This window comes from Pelobates fuscus, chromosome 13 (genome assembly GCF_036172605.1).
Source record: "Pelobates fuscus isolate aPelFus1 chromosome 13, aPelFus1.pri, whole genome shotgun sequence".
NCBI lineage: Eukaryota > Metazoa > Chordata > Amphibia > Anura > Pelobatidae > Pelobates > Pelobates fuscus.
Window position 1 is genome coordinate 18880251 of NC_086329.1, and position 21366 is coordinate 18901616.

Below are 21366 nucleotides of genomic sequence, written 5' to 3' on the forward strand. Positions count from 1 at the left end.
CTCCTGGGTTCTGTGTGGGTTGCGCTGTAAGGTCAGCCGCAGTTTCACTCCCCCCCCCCCCTCCTCTTCTCCAGGAACCCATGTCAATCTTTTGTGTGTGATGTTTAAAACCCACCTGCGATTTAAAAGGAAAGATTAGACACATTCATTTTGATCATACAAAGAAGGAAGTTAAAACAGCGCACCCATTACACCGATTACCATATTAATGCAGGACGCAATTAACCCGTTAAGAAACAGTAATGGTAGTCTTCATAAAAAAAACTCATCCATGTATTCTCTAATCTGATCAAATGTCTGGCATGTTTTATCATTATCAAAATAATTTATAAAGTGCCATCATGTTCCGCAGAGCTGTATAGTATCTACTTGTTTCTATTCTATGTATCTATGTGTTTCAACATACAAGATGCTCTTTCGAACTGCTAGTGGTAGATACTACGAAGGACATAACATGCTGGTTTAAAGGGGCACTTTACATATTCACTACAGCCAGTGGCTTGGCACTGTCCACGGTTTAATACCAAACCATTTAGGAACCATTTTTGGATATAAAGTGGCCTTTCTCTGCTGCCCAGAGCCCATTTCCTCCCGGGCCACTTTGATCATGCAGAATGAACACTTCTGTATGGCCAATGTCAATGTTGTCGTACCTGAATAGAGGTGATTGGCTGGGAGTTCTTAGGGTGAGTTAGCCAAGCACTCTCAGCCAGTGCATACCGTGGACATGGAGAGAATTGACAAAAGTTAATTCATTCTGCGTTATCAAAAAGGGCGATCTTTCAGCGCTGTTCCTAAAGCTTCTGAAACTAAACCAGGTGATGGCGCCAGGACAGTTTTGGCCACGTAAACGCAATAGCGAGCTGTACTGGTCATGTAGCTTAGAGTGGTTATGGTGCCAGGAGTGCCCTGCGTCCCTCCCCCAATAAGTAGTCAAACCGTTCACAATTCGACAACTTACCTAGAGTCTGCCAGGTACTGATCCTCTCCTCTGTGAGAGCCAAAAGCTCTCTTTTTTAAGCTAAACCCAGCAGTGCAGGGCTTAGCTTATTGGCTGAGAGTGATCAGCTGACGCTCTTAGCCAATGAGGATGCCCAGAACATTGGAGAGAGTGACCAGCGCCTAACAGGCACTGTAGCAAACAGGGGAGGAGACACTCCTGGTGCCATTGCTGTAGTGGTTATGGTGCTTGGAGTGTGCCTTTAGCCAAAAAGGCTCATCAGTTTCACTTATATGCTTTGCTGCTATCTAAGAGACTGCTTTTTGTTCATTTATTCATACTGTGTTAAACTGCAAGTGTTTTAAGTGCTTTTTGAACAAAAGCGAATCAGTTTCAATTGTTTTGGGGAAAAAATAGTAAGTTGCACATGTAGAATCTCATAATATAAAGTTTAATTATAAGCTTTTTATTCTGTGAGTGGACTAACATAGGGAATAAACATAGATTAATTATGCAGCAATTGTGAGTACAGTACACATAAAATGAATACATCCAGGAAATGGCTCAAATATATAGCACTAATCCTCCAGATGGGATGTGCTCTCCTCTGTGCAAATAAAACTTATACAAAGCAGATTTGGATATTTGTTACCGCCGTCCATTCTCAGATACACAAATATCCGAATGACTGTTTTAAAGGAAAGGTTCTTGCATTGTGGGAGACCACATGTTCTCGTTTATACTCCGCCAAGTCATCTATCTTAATGAGATTCATATTAAATTCTAAAAAAGGTAAGATAAGAACCACAAGACTATACATTATTTGTTCCATAATGTCAATAACTATCAGGTTTATTAACTAAAGTGATAATTGACGGGAATTCAAATTGGATTTTACAATTGAGGCCAAAATAGAAAAATTCTCTGAGTCCGTTCTAAGCTCAGTTTGCCTACTTTGGCCTTACATTTGAAATTCATTTTAGACACCCTCTGCGTTTATCTATTAGCCATTTTACAACTATATCTTACATGCTTTCTGTACATTTTGTGATTGTGCCACTGTTTTTATTTTAATCGTGGAATTCGGCCATTCTTTTCCCCCTGTATAATTGTTTTCTGAAATGTGAACACATTGGCTCATCACTTTCTTTGCTACTTCCATCGGTAAAGCCTATTAGGTGACAGAGGATTTAATCAGCCTGCAGTTATTGTTGTTATTGTTATTATTATTATTATTGCCATTTATATAGTGCAAACAGATTCCGTAGCGCTTTACAATATTATGAGAGGGGGGATTTAACTATAAATAGGACAATAACAAGAAAACATACAGGAACGATAGGTTAAAGAGGACCCTGTTTAAACGAGCTTACAATCTAAAGGAGGTGGGGTGTAAAACACAATGGAACAGTAAATAGCAATCAAATAATATGGGAGTGAAGCAGAGCTGGAGGAGAGAGTAGAGTGCTGCCCTTTAGGAGAGAGCAAGGGACAGGCATGTGAGATAGAGGTTACTCTGGGAGGCCATAAACTTTCCTGAAAAAATGGGTTTTAAGGCACTTCTTAAATGATTGAAGACTATGGGAGAATCTGACGGGGGTAGGCAGGCTATTCCATAGGAAGGGAGCCGCCCGCGAGAAGTCCTGCAAGCCCGAGTTGGCCGTACGGGTGCGAGCAGTGGTCAGAGGCAGAGCGGAGGGAACGAGGAGGGGCATACCTATGGATCTGTGTAGCGATATAAGAGGGGCTAGAATTGTTCAGTGCTTTATAGGTATGGGTTAGCACTTTGAATTGACTCCTATAGGATACAGGAAGCCAATGTAAGGACTGACAGTGGGATGAGGTGTGAGAGGACTGACTAGAGAGGAAAATCAATCTGGCGGCAGCATTCATTACAGACTGTAGTGGAGCAATACGATTTTTGGGAAGACCAATTAGGAGAGGGTTACAATAATCTGTGCGGGAGATTACTAGAGCATGGACAAGCTCCTTAGTAGCATCTTGGGCAGATGCAGGATATGTTTTTAATATGGAATCTACAGGACTTGGTAACATGCTGGATGTGTGTCAGGGTGGTAGTCCGGTGCCCGGGACCCAGACACAGTGTCCAGGCGGCGGTGCGTGGACCGGGACCCATTATGCCTGATGTTCAGAGTAGGAGTCACAGTGTGGAGGTGGATTAGCAGGGTCTGGTGCAGGGTAACCGCACGCCCCCTGGTGTTGAGCACCAGCGTTTGTGCAGCCACATACCAAGACCCTGAATCAGCTTCAGCGGATACCAGGAACTAGGAGCTTGGAAATTAAGCAGACCTCCCAGGAGCTGAATAGGGAGGCTCTGCAGCAAGATTGTATCCAGTACTAGAAACAAGGCAAGACTAGAGATAGGCACCAAACATGAAAACAAGACAACTAGTAGAACCCAGAACCAGAGAAAGATAGTAAGCTAAACCCAGAACATATACACAAGACATGAGGAAAACATGAACATAACATGGGCATGACTGGACAGGACTGGACATGGACCTGGTATACAAACTAAAACAAGACAAGATAACATAGGCAAAACAAGAGGAGAAATAACTAAGTACTACATATGGAAATCATGGGGATTTAGTCACACTATATGATCATACATTGCATAAGCCTGCCAACAACGCCAATGTACCCCATATCTGGCAGGTCCTACACTGCCTAATGTATGCTAAAACAACCAAAGACATAAATAGCACTTATCTGCAAGAAAGGGCAGAAGCCTTGAGGAGCTGCCTGCAGGAACACTCAAACAGAGTGAATGATCGAAAACAAACGGGTGTGGCAACATAAAACAAACATTTAAATGAAACCTGGAGACTTGGAATCCCAGGGATGGATTACAGGAATGAACCCAGAAATCCCAGCATAAAGAAAACCAGACATAGAATAGAAGACCAAGAAAAACTAAACAAGAATTGTAATGAGTACTGGATACCAGAAGCCATTGCCAGACATCTCCACTGAACAGAGCAGGACGTGACAATGTGAGTCTCAAAGGTGAGGCCAGAATCAAGTATGACACTGTCACGGGTGGCGGTCCAAAGACCTGGACCCCTGTGTGCCTGTTGAAGTTGATAGGGGTCTCAGTATGGAAATGGACAATCAGGGTCTGGCGCAGAGTAACCACACGCCCCCTGGTGATGAGCACCAGGGTTTGTGCGGCCACCAAGGGCTCTGATACTTAGCAGAAGCCAGGAGCTGATATTAAGCAGATATGTATCCGGTACAGAAAATAAGGCAAGGCTAGAATAGGCACCAAACAAGATAAGACAAGACTATAAGAACCCAGAACCGGAGCAGGACAGAAAGCAGAACCCAGAACATGTACACAATACATGAGGGAGACATGAACAGGACTGGACTGTACATGAACTGGGAATACAAGACAAGAGATACAAGGCAAAACAAGAGGAGGCATAACTAAGTACTATATATGTAATAAACATTGGAGATTTAGACATACATAAATGGCCAAGATGTATGCATCCCACCACTGCGCCAAAGTACTCCAATTACGGTGGGTCCTAACTGCCTAGATATGCATGACTAAATATACAACAATAAAACACACACAGTGCTTACCTGCAAAGAAAGGAGCAGAGGAAATAAAACCACTGCTAGCAGGAACAGACTGAAACAAAAAGGATTAATGGCACAGGAACAGGTGTGGAAACAAAAAACAAACATTTAAAGGAATCCAGGAGACTGGGAATTCCAGGAACAGAATAAAGGAATGCACACAGAAAACCCAGCATAAAGAAAACCAGACTTAGAATAGAAAACCAGAAAAAAACTAAAGAAAAGAAACCAAAGAAAAACTAAACAAGGGATTTAGAAAGCAGTGAATGTGCACAATGGAATATAAATATAACGTAAGGGACATGTGTTTGGGATCTTACCTGTGATACTATATTACTACTGCCAAACGGCTATTAATGTCTGCCCAGGCCCCTGTGGGATCCTAATCCTTGTCTGCCAGTGGGTGTAGCTGTAGTGTAGGTACATCTTTCATTTACCCCTAGAAAGTTATGGCTGTAATTAAATGTCAGACTATTTAGGAAGTGCAGATGGAACGAGGGACCTATAGCATTTCAAAGAAACCACAAGTAGACAGTGGCGGATCCGGGGGGGGGACAACGGGGCAATTGCCCCCCCCGAGATTCTCCCCTGCCGGCTAATGCAGGGCTGACATTGCCCAAGTGCCAGCCCTGCATTGTGCCTGCAGACCGGGGAGGGAGATCAGTGATCTCCCTCCCCGGTCCGCAGGCACATTACTGACAGCCGACCGGCAGGGGAGGGAGAGAGGACCCGGGAGCTGTTACCAGCAGCTCCTCCGGGTCCTCCTCTCGCGAGATTTGGAGCGTTGCCGCGGTTACCACGGCAACGCTCCAAATCTCGCGAGAGTGAACTCTAGCCCTGGAGCGCGGGCTAGAGTTCACTCCTACCACTGGGACCACCAGGGAATCCCCACTGGGACCACCAGGGAAAGAAAGATGTCCCCCCTCCTCCCAGTAAAGGTAAGAAGGGAGGGGGGACATAAATTATATATTAATTTAAATTAAATGTAAAAAAAAAAACACACACACATTAAACAAAAAAAAAAGCCCCCCCCTCCCACCTATCCTTCTTCTACACACACATTGCCCCTGCCCCCCATACACACACACACACACATACACACACATTTCCGCTGCCCCCCATATACACACACATTGCCCCTGCCCCCCATACACACACATTGCCCCTGCCCCCCATACACACACACACATTGCCCCTGCCCCCATACACACACACACACATTGCCCCTGCCCCCCATACACACACACATTACCCCTGCCCCCCATACACACACACACATTGCCCCTGCCCCCCATATACACACACATTGCCCCTGCCCCCCATATACACACACATTGCCCCTGCCCCCCATATACACACACATTGCCCCTGCCCCCCATACACACACACATTGCCCCTAGCCCCATACACACACACACATTGCCCCTGCCCCCCCATACACACACACACATTGCCCCTGCCCCCATACACACACACACATTGCCCCTGCCCCCATACACATACACACTGCCCCTGCCCCCCATACACACACACACATTGCCCCTGCCCCCATACACACACACACATTGCCCCTGCCCCCATACACACACACACTGCCCCTGCCCCCCATACACACACACACATTGCCCCTGCCCCCCATACACACACACACATTGCCCCTGCCCCCCATATACACACACATTGCCCCTGCCCCCCATACACACACATTGCCCCTGCCCACCATAAACACATTGCCCCCACATACACACACTGCCCCACATACACACACTGCCCCCCATAAACACACTGCCCCCACACACATACATTGCCCCACACACACACTGTAACTGTCACACACACACACACTGCACCCCTGACATATACTGCCGCCCTCACGTACACACTGCTAATACACTGTCCCCCTCACACACACACACACTGCACCCCTCACACATTGCACCACTCACACATACCACTGCTCCTCTGCCCTACTACAGCCCCATTTCCCAGAGGACCTCAGGTAAGTTGTCAAACAGTTCTTAAACAGTTTGACTACTTACTCTGGGAGGGGGTCTTGGCATTATTGGCACTATAACCACTACACTGAGCTGTAGTGGTTATTGTGTCTGGATTATTTATTTAAATAATCTACAAGTGCCCCTCCCGAGATCAGGCTCTGGATCCGCCACTGCAAGTAGAATTGGTTTCTTTATAAAAAAAATAGATAAAACATTTTCAGTGAAACAGTATCAAAGAGAATGTGAAGGGATATTTTGCGAGATTATGTAAAACTTTAAAAGCGTTTTGCACATGCTGAGATTAATCTATATATTTTGCTTACGGCAAGATCAACATATGCATGACACTGGAACTTTATCAAAACAGTACCGGGTTCTAGAATTTCTGAGACGTAAAAGATCTGAGCAAACAGCCAGGACTAAAAGTTTAAAAGACGCTCAATTTATGTGTCAAAGCAGAATGAAATAAAGGAGTATAATTTGTTTTAGGTCAATCCTCTAATGATGGAACACAAAGAATGTCTTCTACATGATCTGTAAAGACCTTTTGCCACCATAGATGATCATGCATAGTTAGATGCAGCAACTCTTTGGGTATTATTTACAATATCGTCATTCTATGTCAAAATAGAGCTTTTAAACACTAAATTGTTCTGACGGCTCCGTGATGAGTACAAAAAATAAGGCCAGAAATGATTACTTAGCTGTTACAAATGTGCTGTCTGTCTTGGGAAGGCGACAAATTTGTTTATTTGTGGAATTAAAGGTTTCAATACTCTGTTATGTTAAGGTGAAAAACAAAGGTTCTGATATCTTCTGTGGTTTCTACAGAAAGCAAACATTTCATTTGTGTGTTACTTACTGAGATAGTACAGGTCTCTGACCCTTGGGTAGGCACATCAATCGCCACTATCCATAGTATCAAATCATCCAAAACTGAGGGTTTCATCAAAGTGATACATTATGTGTTTGATGCTTATTTCTATATCCACCTCGTCTCATCTTCCATTCTTTTTTATTTTATTTTTATATTTTATTGTAGTATTTCATTATCGTACACATTTGTAAGCGCATAGTGAGCTACATTTTAAAGTGCATGCATAGGGAAATATAAACCAATACAGCAAATACAGAGGTATTGTAGGCTTGTCTGGCTAACTGTAGCTGATTTTATATGCACTGTATAGAAGGCAGCATAGTAGACACTGATAGTCGAGACTCTGCATTCGGGGGGGGGGGGGGGGGGGTGATGTTTGAGAGAGTATATCAGGGTTAAATTACAAACATAAAACAGCCTGATCTGTGGCTAATAAAGTAGAGTTGTTTAGTGTAGGTCGTTAGTGGACACTAATCTAAACACAAAGTTATCAGCATACATGGTAAGTTAACAAAACCGGAACATAAGGCATTATATGAAGTAGCTTCAATAGGCGATTGATCGCCGTCTCTTCCAGAGTTCCTCAAGTGTCAGCGGCTGGTTGTGCTGCAGCTCCCCTCCATGGTTTGGGGTAAAAGGGTTTGATAGCATTAACGTCCCATACTGGAGTAGAGGGTGCTTGTGATGCAGCCAACATAGGTCGCAGGATGTTCTCCAGGATGGTTAAGTCCATCTCTCTGAAGAGCTGTTCTGCCGCTTAGATGTGGGTAAGTGTGAAACGCTTGTCTGTCAGCATGTAGCACTGTTAGTTTTCGTCCCGGTCCCCAGCGGTACCTAACGTCCTTATCGTGCAGCAGCTTGGGCACAGGTTGCAGTGTGTGTCTCCAAAGCATGGTAACCTTTGGATAGGTCATCGAAGAAGGAAAGTCTGAGCCTTCAAACTTGTAGATAGGTGCATTCTTAGTCGCCGCCCGTATGAGCTGCTTGCTCTGAAGTGACTGGAAACAGAGCAGCAAGTCCCTTGTGGCCACGGCTGGAGCTTTAGGTTACTTAGGAACCCTATAGTGATAGTCCAGTGGCATATGTTTTTGCCTTTGATGAGGAGAGCATAGAACTCAATAATCTGTGAAGGTAGTGAGGTACCTCGTCATCCACTACGCTTCAGGGACTCCGTGGACTCGCAGATTTCATTGTCTCTTAGCGTCTTCCAGCCCGGCCAGTTTGCTCTCCATAACAAGGTTAGCTTGCTTCCGTTTTTCTACCTCCACTTTCAGATCTTTCAACTGGCCTTTTGTTTTGGCACTTTATTCCTCTAGCACACGCAGTCGAGATGTCATAACCCCATTTCTTCTCGGACCAGTGCAATGTCGGCTGAGAAATATGCCTTCAGCTCCGACAGCATGTCCTTATGTCCGCTTCTGGCAGGTGCTCCAGACAAGTTTCCGGGCTTGCCCGCTTATCAGTGGGGTCAGGTTAGCGGGAAGAGGGCTCTCCCTACGTTCAGGAGAGCCATCCAGATCACTTTCCTCCAAGGTGAGGTCTGAATCCTCCCGCGTGGGCGCCATTTTGGTAGGCCGCTGCTGCGGTGTGACTCGGAATAAGGCTCCGATATCTCTTAAGCAAGCGGCTGCATCAAGTCGGCGGATTTTGGTTTTCTTTCCCATATGGTCAGGAGGGTATCTGGGTGAGTATATGGAAGAATTAGTGCAATTATGCTCAATATTGCTTTTCTCTCTCGGGAGCTCCCGGCATGTGCGACTGCTTCATTCAGTGTCTAGCCATCTTCCATTCTTTGAGAGTTAGCCTGGTAGCAGCAAAGCTAAGGGGAACTCCAAGACCTCTGAGGTGTTACTGAATATCCTAATTATAAAACATGAAACCACCTGCTTAATATCATGTAGGTTCCCCTCATGCTGCCAAAACAGCTCTGATTAGTCGAGGCATGGACTCCACAAGACCTCCAAACGTGTCCTGTGTTATCTGGCACCAAGATATTAGCAGCAGATCATTTAAATTTTGCAAGTTGCGAGGTGGAACCTCCATGGATCGGATTTGTTGTTCCAGCACATCTCACAGATGCTCAGTCGGAGTGGGATCTGGGGAATTTGGAGGCCAAGGCAGCACCTTGAACTCTTTGTTATGTTCCTCAAACCATTCCTGAACAATTTTTGCAGTGTGGCAGGGTGTATTATCCTGCTGATAGAGGCCACTGCTATCAGGGAACACCATTCCCATGAAGGGATGTACATGGTCTGCCACAATCGCTAGGTACTTGCTACGTGTCAAATCTATCTTGCAAGGAGCGTTAAAACATTGCAATTATCTTTCATCCCATACTGCTACCTGGGGATATGGCTTCATGTCAATCATCTCATACACTGTCACTATGGATCTTTGTGTCTCACATCCCAATACCTTCATAGCCATCCTACGGGACTCAGGCTTGCCTGCATCAGTCCCTGGCTTCCTGGTTGCATCTTTCCCCCAGAGGCAGATACCAATTGTGATACATCTGTTAGTGCCTCAGTGGCCCTGGGATGCTGGCTCCAATTATATCTAGTTAGAATTTGACAAATTACCGCATATACGCTTATAGAGAAGTACATGTGCATTTGCCCATCACCTACACATTAAGAGCCATTGATGTCAAATTATTTTTGCTTCTGACCATTGCAAGTTAGTTTGTTTTGTACACTGTCCCAGAATATCACAACCGTGAAGAAGTTAATAATTATTGCAGAAATCTGATGCAAAGTGTGAACTGTCGGAAATTCAACAGTGAATTGTATATTGTAGGCCACAATAACCAAATTGGAAAAATTCTCCCCAGTACGGATTGATGGGAGGTCTGAAGGAAATTGCACTGTGAGCAGCTGTATAGCCGCTCGTGGTGCACTGAGACGTAAATTCTAAGGCTACAGACGTGATCAGTGTATGAACGGCCCTGGTTAGCTGCCAAACTAGCAGCCTGGCTACTGGCATGATGTCCATGATGCTAATTGCGTCATGAACATGGACACCTACAGGAGATATCAAACCTGCTAATTATCCCACATCTGACATTACTGCTTTTTAATATGTATAGCTTGGAGGAAAGACGAGACAGGGGGGATATGATAGAAACATTTAAATACATAAAGGGAATCAACACAGTAAAGGAGGAGACTATATTAAAAAGAAGAAAAACTACCACAACAACAGGGTAATGGATGCATGGAATAGCCTTCCAGCTGAAGTGGTAGAGGTTAACACAGTAAAGGAGTTTAAAGGACCACTCTAGGCACCCAGACCACTTCAGCTTAATGAAGTGGTATGGGTGCCAGGTCCAGCTAGGGTTAACTAATTTTTTTTATAAACATAGCAGTTTCAGAGAAACTGCTATGTTTATCAATTAGTTAAGCCTTCCCCTTTTTCCTCTAGTGGCTGTCTCACTGACAGCCGCTAGAGGCGCTTGCGTGATTCTCACTGTGAAAATCACAGTGAGAGCACGCAAGCGTCCATAGGAAAGCATTATGAATGCTTTCCTATGCGACCGGCTGAATGCGCGCGCAGCTCTTGCCGCGCGTGCGCATTCAGCCGACGGGGAGGAACGGAGGCGGAGAGGAGGAGGAGAGCTCTCCGCCCAGCGCTGGAAAAAGGTAAGTTTTAACCCTTTTCCCCTTTCCAGAGCCGGGCGGGAGGGGGTCCCTGAGGGTGGGGGCACCCTCAGGGCACTCTAGTGCCAGGAAAACGAGTATGCTTTCCTGGCACTAGAGTGGTCCTTTAAGCATGCGTGGGATAGGCATAAGGCTATCCTAGCTATAACATAAGGCCAGGGATTAATGAAAGTATTTAGAACATTGGGCAGACCAGATGGGCCGAATGGTTCTTATCTGCCGTCACATTCTATGTTTCTATGTTCTATGTTTGTATAAGCCAAAAAACTTTATTAATATTTTATTATTTAATTTATTTTCTATTTCAGCTATTTTTTTTCCTGCTTTCTATTTATTTTATTTATTTCTATTTTTAACAGTTATGTGAGAATTCAAAGTGAATTTCAAATTTCAGACCAAAATAGTCGAACTGGGAGTAATTGCTGGCTTTCCAATTCAGCTATTTTGGTCTTCATGGACCCACTAAAAGCAGTCAGTGAAGCGGTCTGGGTGCTTTTAGCGTTTAGTTTTGACCCTGCAATGTAAAACCTGCATGGTACTGCAATGTTTACATTGAAAGGTTAAATACGTCGCTCGTGGCTTCTTCCTGGCGGTCGCCGATAAGGGGGCAGCACTGCCGCGCATGTGCTTATAGTGCCCAATGCTCCAAAATGAGAATCTACGGATTGGAGTCGCTGGAGGCAGATCGAGCGCCTGCAGGGACTCCATGTTGGCACATGAACAGCGCTATGGAATCTGTTGGCGCTTTATAAATAATAAAATAATAATAATGAAAAAAAAGATATGTAAAACCTTTTTATTATTTTTATTTAGATTGTGGGGGTTGGGGGCTTTAAATCTAAATAAAGAGCACATTATAGGGTTAGGAATGAGGTCTGTATTTCACACTGTATAAGGTTCCTTTAGCTCTGAAATTCACACAGAATTCACTTCAGATTACAGCAGACTACAACTCCCAGCATGCCGTGGGAGCAGCCAGGGCTGGGGAGGAGGGCGGGAACACGCAGGTCGGAGTTCTGTGAGGGCGATGACGTCAGCCGGCTGGATCCATCGGGAATGCGCGCTCGCGCCTGGAAGGAGTGAGGGAGGGGGGGAGTCGCGCGAGTGCGCGTGCTCTGAGCCGCCGCCATTACTGAATTGAGGAAAAGCTCTGAGGGAAGAGAGAGGTAGCAGGAGCATCGGCGGAGGCTGGAGCCGGGCGGACGGGAACCAGCTCAGGACTCACAAAGCGTCGCAGGGAGCCTGTCTGTAGGCCGGTGTGGAGGAGCTGGGATTGGAGGATGGAATCCAGGTAATGAGCAGCCGGGCCCGGGGTCAGCCATCCAGGCCGAGCCTGACAGGAGCCTGCACCTGGGGAGACAGGTAGGGAGACAGGGCTCCCCATGACCGAGACAGGGGGGAGCTCCTGGGGGCCAGGGTGGACTGCTGCGGGTATGAGAGGGTGGACTGTCCTCGGGGGTAAGACAGACTGGACTGTCCGGGGGGGGGGGGGGGGGGGGGGTGATAAGACAGACTGGACTGTCGGGGGGGGGGGATAAGACAGACTGGACTGTCGGGGGGGGGGGATAAGACAGACTGGACTGTCGGGGGGGGGGATAAGACAGACTGGACTGTCGGGGGGGGAATAAGACAGACTTGACTGTCCGGGGGGGGGATAAGACAGACTTGACTGTCCGGGGGGGGGATAAGACAGACTGGACTGTCCGGGGGGGGGGGGATAAGACAGACTGGACTGTCCGGGGGGGGGGATAAGACAGACTGGACTGTCCGGGGGGGGGGGATAAGACAGACTGGACTGTCCGGGGGGGGGGGGGATAAGACAGACTGGACTGTCCGGGGGGGGGGGGGATAAGACAGACTGGACTGTCCGGGGGGGGGGGGGGGGATAAGAAAGACTGGACTGTCCGGGGGGGGGGGGGGGATAAGAAAGACTGGACTGTCCGGGGGGGGGGGGGGATAAGACAGACTGGACTGTCCGGGGGGGGGGGGGGGATAAGACAGACTGGACTGTCCGGGGGGGGGGGGGGGATAAGACAGACTGGACTGTCCGGGGGGGGGATAAGACAGACTGGACTGTCCGGGGGGGGGGATAAGACAGACTGGACTGTCCGGGGGGGGGATAAGACAGACTGGACTGTCCGGGGGGGGGGATAAGACAGACTGGACTGTCCGGGGGGGGGGATAAGACAGACTGGACTGTCGGGGGGGGATAAGACAGACTGGACTGTCGGGGGGGGGATAAGACAGACTGGACTGTCGGGGGGGGGGTTTAAGACTGGCTGGACTGTCCGGGGGGGTGGGTTTAAGACTGGCTGGACTGTCCGGGGGGGGGGGGGTTTAAGACTGGCTGGACTGTCCGGGGGGGGGGGGGTTAAGACTGGCTGGACTGTCTGGGGGGGGGGTTAAGACTGGCTGGACTGTCTGGGGGGGGGGTTAAGACTGGCTGGACTGTCTGGGGGGGGGTTTAAGACTGGCTGGACTGTCTGGGGGGGGGTTTAAGACTGGCTGGACTGTCTGGGGGGGGGTTTAAGACTGGCTGGACTGTCTGGGGGGGGGTTTAAGACTGGCTGGACTGTCTGGGGGGGGGTTTAAGACTGGCTGGACTGTTCGGGGGGGGTGGTAAGGGTAAGACAGACTAGACTGGAATGGACTGTCCGGGGGGGGGGGTTAAGACTGGCTGGACTGTCCGGGGGGGGGGTTAAGACTGGCTGGACTGTCCGGGGGGGGGGGGGGGTTAAGACTGGCTGGACTGTCCGGGGGGGGGGGGGGTTAAGACTGGCTGGACTGTCCGGGGGGGGGGGGGGGTTAAGACTGGCTGGACTGTCCGGGGGGGGGGGGGGGTTAAGACTGGCTGGACTGTCCGGGGGGGGGGGGGTTAAGACTGGCTGGACTGTCCGGGGGGGGGGGGGTTAAGACTGGCTGGACTGTCCGGGGGGGGGGGGTTAAGACTGGCTGGACTGTCGGGGGGGGGGGTTAAGACTGGCTGGACTGTCGGGGGGGGGGGTTAAGACTGGCTGGACTGTCGGGGGGGGGGGGGTTAAGACTGGCTGGACTGTCCGGGGGGGGGGTTAAGACTGGCTGGACTGTCCGGGGGGGGGGTTAAGACTGGCTGGACTGTCCGGGGGGGGGGTTAAGACTGGGCTGGACTGTCCGGGGGGGGGGGGGTTAAGACTGGCTGGACTGTCCGGGGGGGGGGGGGGGGGGGTTAAGACTGGCTGGACTGTCCGGGGGGGGGGTTAAGACTGGCTGGACTGTCCGGGGGGGGGGTTAAGACTGGCTGGACTGTCCGGGGGGGGGGGGTTAAGACTGGCTGGACTGTCCGGGGGGGGGGGGGGGGGTTAAGACTGGCTGGACTGTCCGGGGGGGGGGGGGTTAAGACTGGCTGGACTGTCCGGGCGGGGGGGGCGGTTAAGACTGGCTGGACTGTTCGGGGGGGGTGGTAAGGGTAAGACAGACTAGACTGGAATGGACTGTCCGGGGGGGGGGGTTAAGACTGGCTGGACTGTCCGGGGGGGGGGGTTAAGACTGGCTGGACTGTCCGGGCGGGGGGGGGTTAAGACTGGCTGGACTGTCCGGGGGGGGGGGGGTTAAGACTGGCTGGACTGTCCGGGGGGGGGGGGGGGTTAAGACTGGCTGGACTGTCCGGGGGGGGGGGGTTAAGACTGGCTGGACTGTCCGGGGGGGGGGTTAAGACTGGCTGGACTGTCCGGGGGGGGGGGTTAAGACTGGCTGGACTGTCCGGGGGGGGTTAAGACTGGCTGGACTGTCCGGGGGGGGGGGGGTTAAGACTGGCTGGACTGTCCGGGGGGGGGGGGGGTTAAGACTGGCTGGACTGTCCGGGGGGGGGGGGTTAAGACTGGCTGGACTGTCCGGGGGGGGGGTTAAGACTGGCTGGACTGTCCGGGGGGGGGGGTTAAGACTGGCTGGACTGTCCGGGGGGGGTTAAGACTGGCTGGACTGTCCGGGGGGGGGGGGTTAAGACTGGCTGGACTGTCCGGGGGGGGGGGTTAAGACTGGCTGGACTGTCCGGGGGGGGGGGGGGGTTAAGACTGGCTGGACTGTCCGGGGGGGGGGGGGTTAAGACTGGCTGGACTGTCTGGGGGGGGGGGGGTTAAGACTGGCTGGACTGTCCGGGCGGGGGGGGGGGGGGGTTAAGACTGGCTGGACTGTCCGGGGGGGGGGGTTAAGACTGGCTGGACTGTCCGGGCGGGGGGGGGGGTTAAGACTGGCTGGACTGTCCGGGCGGGGGGGGGGGGGTTAAGACTGGCTGGACTGTCCGGGCGGGGGGGGGGGGTTAAGACTGGCTGGACTGTCCGGGGGGGGGGGGGTTAAGACTGGCTGGACTGTCCGGGGGGGGGGGGGGTTAAGACTGGCTGGACTGTTCTGGGGGGGGGGGTAAGGGTCAGAAAGACTGGACTGTCCGGGGGGGGTTGTAAGTCAGGCTGGACTGTCCTGGGGGCCACGGTGAACTGCTGGGTGTAAGACAGGCTGGAGTGTTCTGGGGTCAGAAAACCTGCATACCAGGCTACTTCTGGAATCATTTAAAAAAAATATATATTTCATAGATCCCACTATATCCTCCCCCACCCCCCTGATCTCATATAAACTAATCAAAGAGTTAACTAAGCTTTGTCTCTGGTTAAAGTCAGAGATGACCAAAAGGTACTCTCCAGCTACCTATATCAGTAGTACAACAACCATTATGATTTTTCAGCATCGAGCCTGCCAGAGCATGATGGGAATTGTCCAACAGTTGGGGATAGGGGGTTGCTTGTGATCACCACAGTTTTAGGGTGACTCATCTCTTCTGATGGGCTCATTGTGTGGAAGAAAGATGTGACCCTAACGAAACTTGTTAGAGGGGGTCGTAAAAATGTTAAGCAGGATTTGGGGTTTGTATGAAATGAAAACTAGGATGGGAAATTATTCCCATAGATGCAATGAGTAAATGTGCCAACATCTGTTACAGACCAATGATGGCCAACCTTTTACACTGCAGCAGTTATGGACTGGTTGGGGAAAATGCTGGCTGAGAGTCATAGGATATGCAGTGTCAATTGATGGAGTGCGTAGAGATAGTATAGATGCCATATGAGGCATAAACCAATAGTTGTAAACTACCCACATATATACAGTAAATAGCAACTGTATGCTAAAGCTCTTACACCTTGATATAGGCAAATCTCTGCTTTAGCCATTTTAGGACTCTTTAAATGATAGATTCAGCAGTGCAAGATCTTCTGAATCTCGTACGGTATTATCTTTAAACACACCTCCCAATACTCTTGAAGGTTAATCGATCAATGCACCCACCAGTGTTCAAGCAAAACCATCCTTTATAATTTGATTAACATGCATAACTCACTTAGTCAGCAGATTCACAGTCCGATAATCAAATAACCTTTATAATCCATTTTATTTCTTGTAAATCTGCAACTGATTGGTGTGCAGTATTATGGCAGTTTCTCTGACTGCAAAGGGTCACAAAATTATGTGAAGTTGAAAGTATCCATATCTAAATTGTTAAAAACCCTCTATATGTTAATCAGGGTGGCAACTGTTTGCCTTCTATACATGTGTTTCCGCCTACAGTTGAATAGGACATGTTATCTCGTTTAGACACCCCAGTAGCTGTATTTTTGTAGTGTTTTTTTTTTGTTGTTGTCAATTTATTTATGGTCCTTTTTTGAGTTCCACAAATTCCTGGGAATGTACAGATTGAGGACTTTGTGTTCATATACTAAATTGTAACTATTTTGGCGGTGTTGTAGTATGTGGTGTGTAGTTGCTGACTGTTCCTTTACATTGATTTAGTTGCAGCCTTACACTGAAAAGAAATTGGTCAAAAAACTGAAAGCAATTTTATGCTCCACAGGGTTCTCATTGTGACGAGCTAGCTGCAACACAGGTTGGCAATAAATTCTAAATAATCACACTTGAATTAAAGAAAGTCATGTTTCTTTGTGTTGAGTCTCTATCGATACAGTTCTGAGCCAAAAAATTGCAACTTGTAAGGTTCTGGCAACGAACAAGTTAATATAATTTTAGGAACCTTGAATGCGGTTCTTTTGATGCGGTCATCCGCCCATTTGCTTTCACTTTAGGACAGCTGGAAGCAGTCATTGAGAGATGGCTGGGGTGTGCATAGAGCGAAAGGGTTGTTAATCAATTCCATTTACAAATATAGCCTGCAATGAAGCTATTGCAAGTCAGTGGTGCTGAATATAAAATAGCTGTCTTAATTTTTTTTTTTTTTTTTTTTTTTTACTCTTTTAACCAGGGAAAGTGTAGTTTGAGGTAAAACGACTTTAAAATAGATGTTTTAATCGTTAGTGCACAAGTCAAGAGAAACGGTTTTACACTATCATCAAACAATACGTATCTCTTTTCTAATCCATGTTTAATTCTCTCACTGTCCTAATCTTCCTTCCTATTTTCCATAGAATTATTGTTTGTTGGTTTGTAATGCTACATTAACATTCCCATCATTCATTTATTTTTATCACATCTCCTAAACTTCCAATAAGTCTAACAAAAATCTATCTAACCTTTGACACCGCAGCAGTTGTGAATGGTGTTTCCTTTGATGCTCAGACGGATTTCAGGCTGTGCATTCTGGGAAATGTAGTCCAAAGTATTATCAAAGGTTAGTCGTCAGTGCTCTGTCAATAGTTCAGACAAGCGAGTGTGGTGGAGACCTTGGTGTAAAAGGGAATTACAGGACGTAGGGGAATTCCAGTATAAAATGACTTTGGCTTGTGACGTGTCTCTGGAATTGCATATTCTGAGAATAGAAAAGTAAACGAAGTGAAGTGTCATATGAGATGTCTATACAAGCTAAGGGCTCATGGTTTAAAGGAATAGGAGATATAGAGCAGATTTTCACTTGCAGTATGTTTATCTGTTTACTTGGGTAAAAGTTTTGTTCCTAAGTCTTGGGATCTTTATAATGTTTAATCTGTATTATACACAGAGAAAATCAGTAGTCTGTAAGATATGCACACACATGGATGTTAAAAGCTGTGCTTGAAACACACATTTAATGTATAGAGCTGGTAGTTTTAATTAGTACACTACTTACTATCAGAAGTATGACCTTCTATGTAGCATGCTGGTTAACATGTATGATGTTACATGTAGTCACAGAAGGGGCATTATACTGCTGGAACTGACATTTCACTAAATTAAATACATCTTCCATTCACAAGCTGTTATCATCCATTTTTAATGAAATGTCTATGTATTGTGCCAATTGTATGGACATATATTTTTTTTATTTTTTTCCAAAGTCAGAATGAGCTTTTATGGGAAATTAACATTTGGTCAGTTTTCTTTAACAAAACCTTGCACATTGTTAGTGATAGGGGAATGGCAGAAATGCAAGTTCTTGTATGTTGTTAAATTGTCACATAGTGCACTTTTTATTATTTGCTGCGTTCTACGTCTTAAAGGAATACTCCAAGCATCACAACTACTACTACCTGTTGTAATGATTATGGTGTGTGGAGTGCTATCCCTGAGTTAGTAGTTAGACCCTTAAAAACAGTTTGACAACTTACCTTTGTCCAGCTGTGTGCCTGCCACCACCTCCGCTACTTCAGAAAGCTCTTTCACGAAGCTTCCAATTAGCTCCACTGAGCTAAGGACAGCTACGCTCATTGGATTGAGAACATTAGCCGAGATCTTTCTACCAATGCGGCCCTCTGGCTGTGCTTAAACCACTTGCAAAAGCTTGTAGTTGCAGGGGAGGCAAAAGCAGGCACCCACCAGGACCCTGGTAAGTTATAAAACTGTTATTAAAAAGTTTGACTACCTAGGGAGGGAACCAAGCCACTCCTGGCACCTTAACCATGTGAGAGAAAATTGCCCAGAAGACCAATCATGCAAAGAATTCTCATTCAGTTGCATTGGAAAGTCTGTGATGGGACTGCCACAGTAAGTCTGGGCAGGTTAGAAGGGGAGGGCATTTAAAGGGGCACTATAGTCACCAAAAAAGCTACAGCTTAATGTAGCTCTGATGAGTACAGTATGGTATATCCCTGCAGGCCTTTCAGAGAAAAGGCAGTGTTTACATAACTGCCTAGGGATACCTCCAGAGGCAGTCAGAAGGCTATAGAAAAGCATTGATTTTGCTGAGATGATCAATTTTGATGTCAGCCGAAGAGATGGATTGGGGCGGAACCAGCACCGGCAGACTCGCGCAGCACTGAAATAAAGGTAAGTTTCACTGTATTTAATAGGTTCAGGAATGCACATTTGTATTCTTGATCTTATAGTGTTCCTATAAGGAATTCAGAAAAGATATCGGCAACTTTTGCAAGCTGTTTTTAGATTGGACAATTCAACTAATAGAATCTGAATGGCAAATTTGATCACGTAAAGGCTTTTTTTTTTTCTTTTTTATTATTTTTTTACATGGGTTAGTAAATCCTCATCATACCAGATAGTGCATAGTTGTAATTAGTGGAGGAAAAAAAGGATAGAAAATAGTCACCATTCTTCAAGAGGGTTGTAAATATAAAGATCACGATAGAAAAACAGCAAATGACAATACTGAAGGGAGACTCTAACAGGGGATTAGTTTGGGTTATTGGGAGGGTTTTTCTAAATTCTTGTATGACGTTTCTCTTGTTTTACCGCGTGTTGGTGTTGAGCACAGCCCCTTATACTGTTTAGCCAGAAGGTGCTTGTATAGCAGCACATATGTGTGTGCCTGTCAGGTAAATTCTCCTGCTCAATCTCACACAGCACAGTGAATTTGAGAATCAGGTTATTACTATCTCTCCCCAGCTCTGATTCATTGACAATGGAGAAAATAGTAAGAAGATATGGCTGTATCTCACACAGGCATGCTTCGATCAGAAAGACCAACAGGAGGCAAACTCTCTGTGCTAGGTCCCGTGTCTGAGTCACCATGGCTACCTGGCTTCTTCAAAGCCCTGCAATATCAGACCGTAGCACTGGGAGGTAAAACAATAACTGGGGATGATTTAGACCGTATCGGTATACTTTGCACTCTCAATCAAAAGCAGCCAGTTTAAACACAGAGAAAACATCATGGGAGTAACATACTGTCATAACACATGAACCTATTCTAGTGGTCCCTTGGATTGCTTTAGTAATATTTTGCTTACACTGTTATACAATATCAAAAGTATTTTAATCTTTGTTAAAGTCTTCTACAAAACCAAGACAACAATTGAATGCCACATTAGACATTTTTGAAAAGGTTTTCACATTTTTCTGCACGTTAACACCTTAAGGACCAAGGCTTTTTTGATGCAACACATTTTTGACCAAGTCTTTTCTGCCATGCATTCGTTCTACCACAACTTCCCCCTTTCTGTTTAAAGGGATTGTATAGTGCCAGGAAAACAAAGCCGTTTTGCCAGGAAAACAAAGCCGACAAATTTGTTTTGACTCAAGGAGCCAGCTAAAACATGTAGGAGCTAAGTTTTTCAATGTCAAAAATATAATTCTTAAAGGGACACTATAGTCACCAGAACCATTACAGCTAAATGTAGATGTTCTCGTGTCTATAATCTGTCCCTCCACACATTTCAATGTGAATCCTTCCTTTTCAGAGACAAGGCAGTATTTATATTGTTGCATAGTAACACTTCTAGTGAAAGTCACTCAGCCTCTGGAGTGCATCCTGGGTCAGTGCTGCACAGTACGCAGCACCTAAGTTTAGCATCTCCATGCTCTGCATAGAGGCGCTGAATGTTCCCCATAGAGATGCATTCTTTCAATTCACCTCTATGAGGAGATGCTGATTGCACAGCATGGTGTTTTGCCACACATGCGCAATAGCCTCCCAATGCTTTCCTATGGGAAAGCATTGGTTTGTCTGAGATCAAGAGGAGGCAAGACCAGCGTGATTGATGGGGGACAAGTCACCTAAACACACACTCACTGTCACTGCAATAACAACACACATTAAGGTGACCACCCAGCCTCCCTACCTGGAGTTGGAGTGGTTTGGCTTTCCCTGGGGTCCAGTGGGGCTTCAGTCATCTCCCTGCTCTGCTCCATAGAGCGATGTTTAGTGATGCCGGGGCTGGAATTACATCATATTCCAACTCCCGTCATCACTGGAGGTCGCGCGCGCGAGAGCAGAGCAGGGAGGTCACAGCTCCCTCACGTGCCTGCCAGTCTGTCTCAATCCTCCAGGAGCTTCCCACCCATGCGAACACCCAATCTCTCTATCAGATGTCCGGCGGACCTCCCGCAAATGATCTCCTTTTAGCTCTCCACTCATAGGCGGCTGACCACCTTGGGCTG

The 21366-nt window shown here is 47.1% G+C and overlaps 1 protein-coding gene across 2 annotated transcripts in view; it reads left to right on the plus strand.

Annotated features, from left to right (window-relative positions):
- Positions 1-12176: 12176 nt before the first annotated feature.
- ARHGAP5 (Rho GTPase activating protein 5) overlaps positions 12177-21366 on the plus strand; it is a 64478-nt gene continuing 55288 nt past the window's right edge. For both annotated transcript variants that reach the window (XM_063439617.1, XM_063439618.1), the window contains exon 1: positions 12177-12373. The gene's annotated coding sequence lies outside the window, so the exon portion shown is untranslated. The remainder of the gene's footprint in view (positions 12374-21366) is intronic.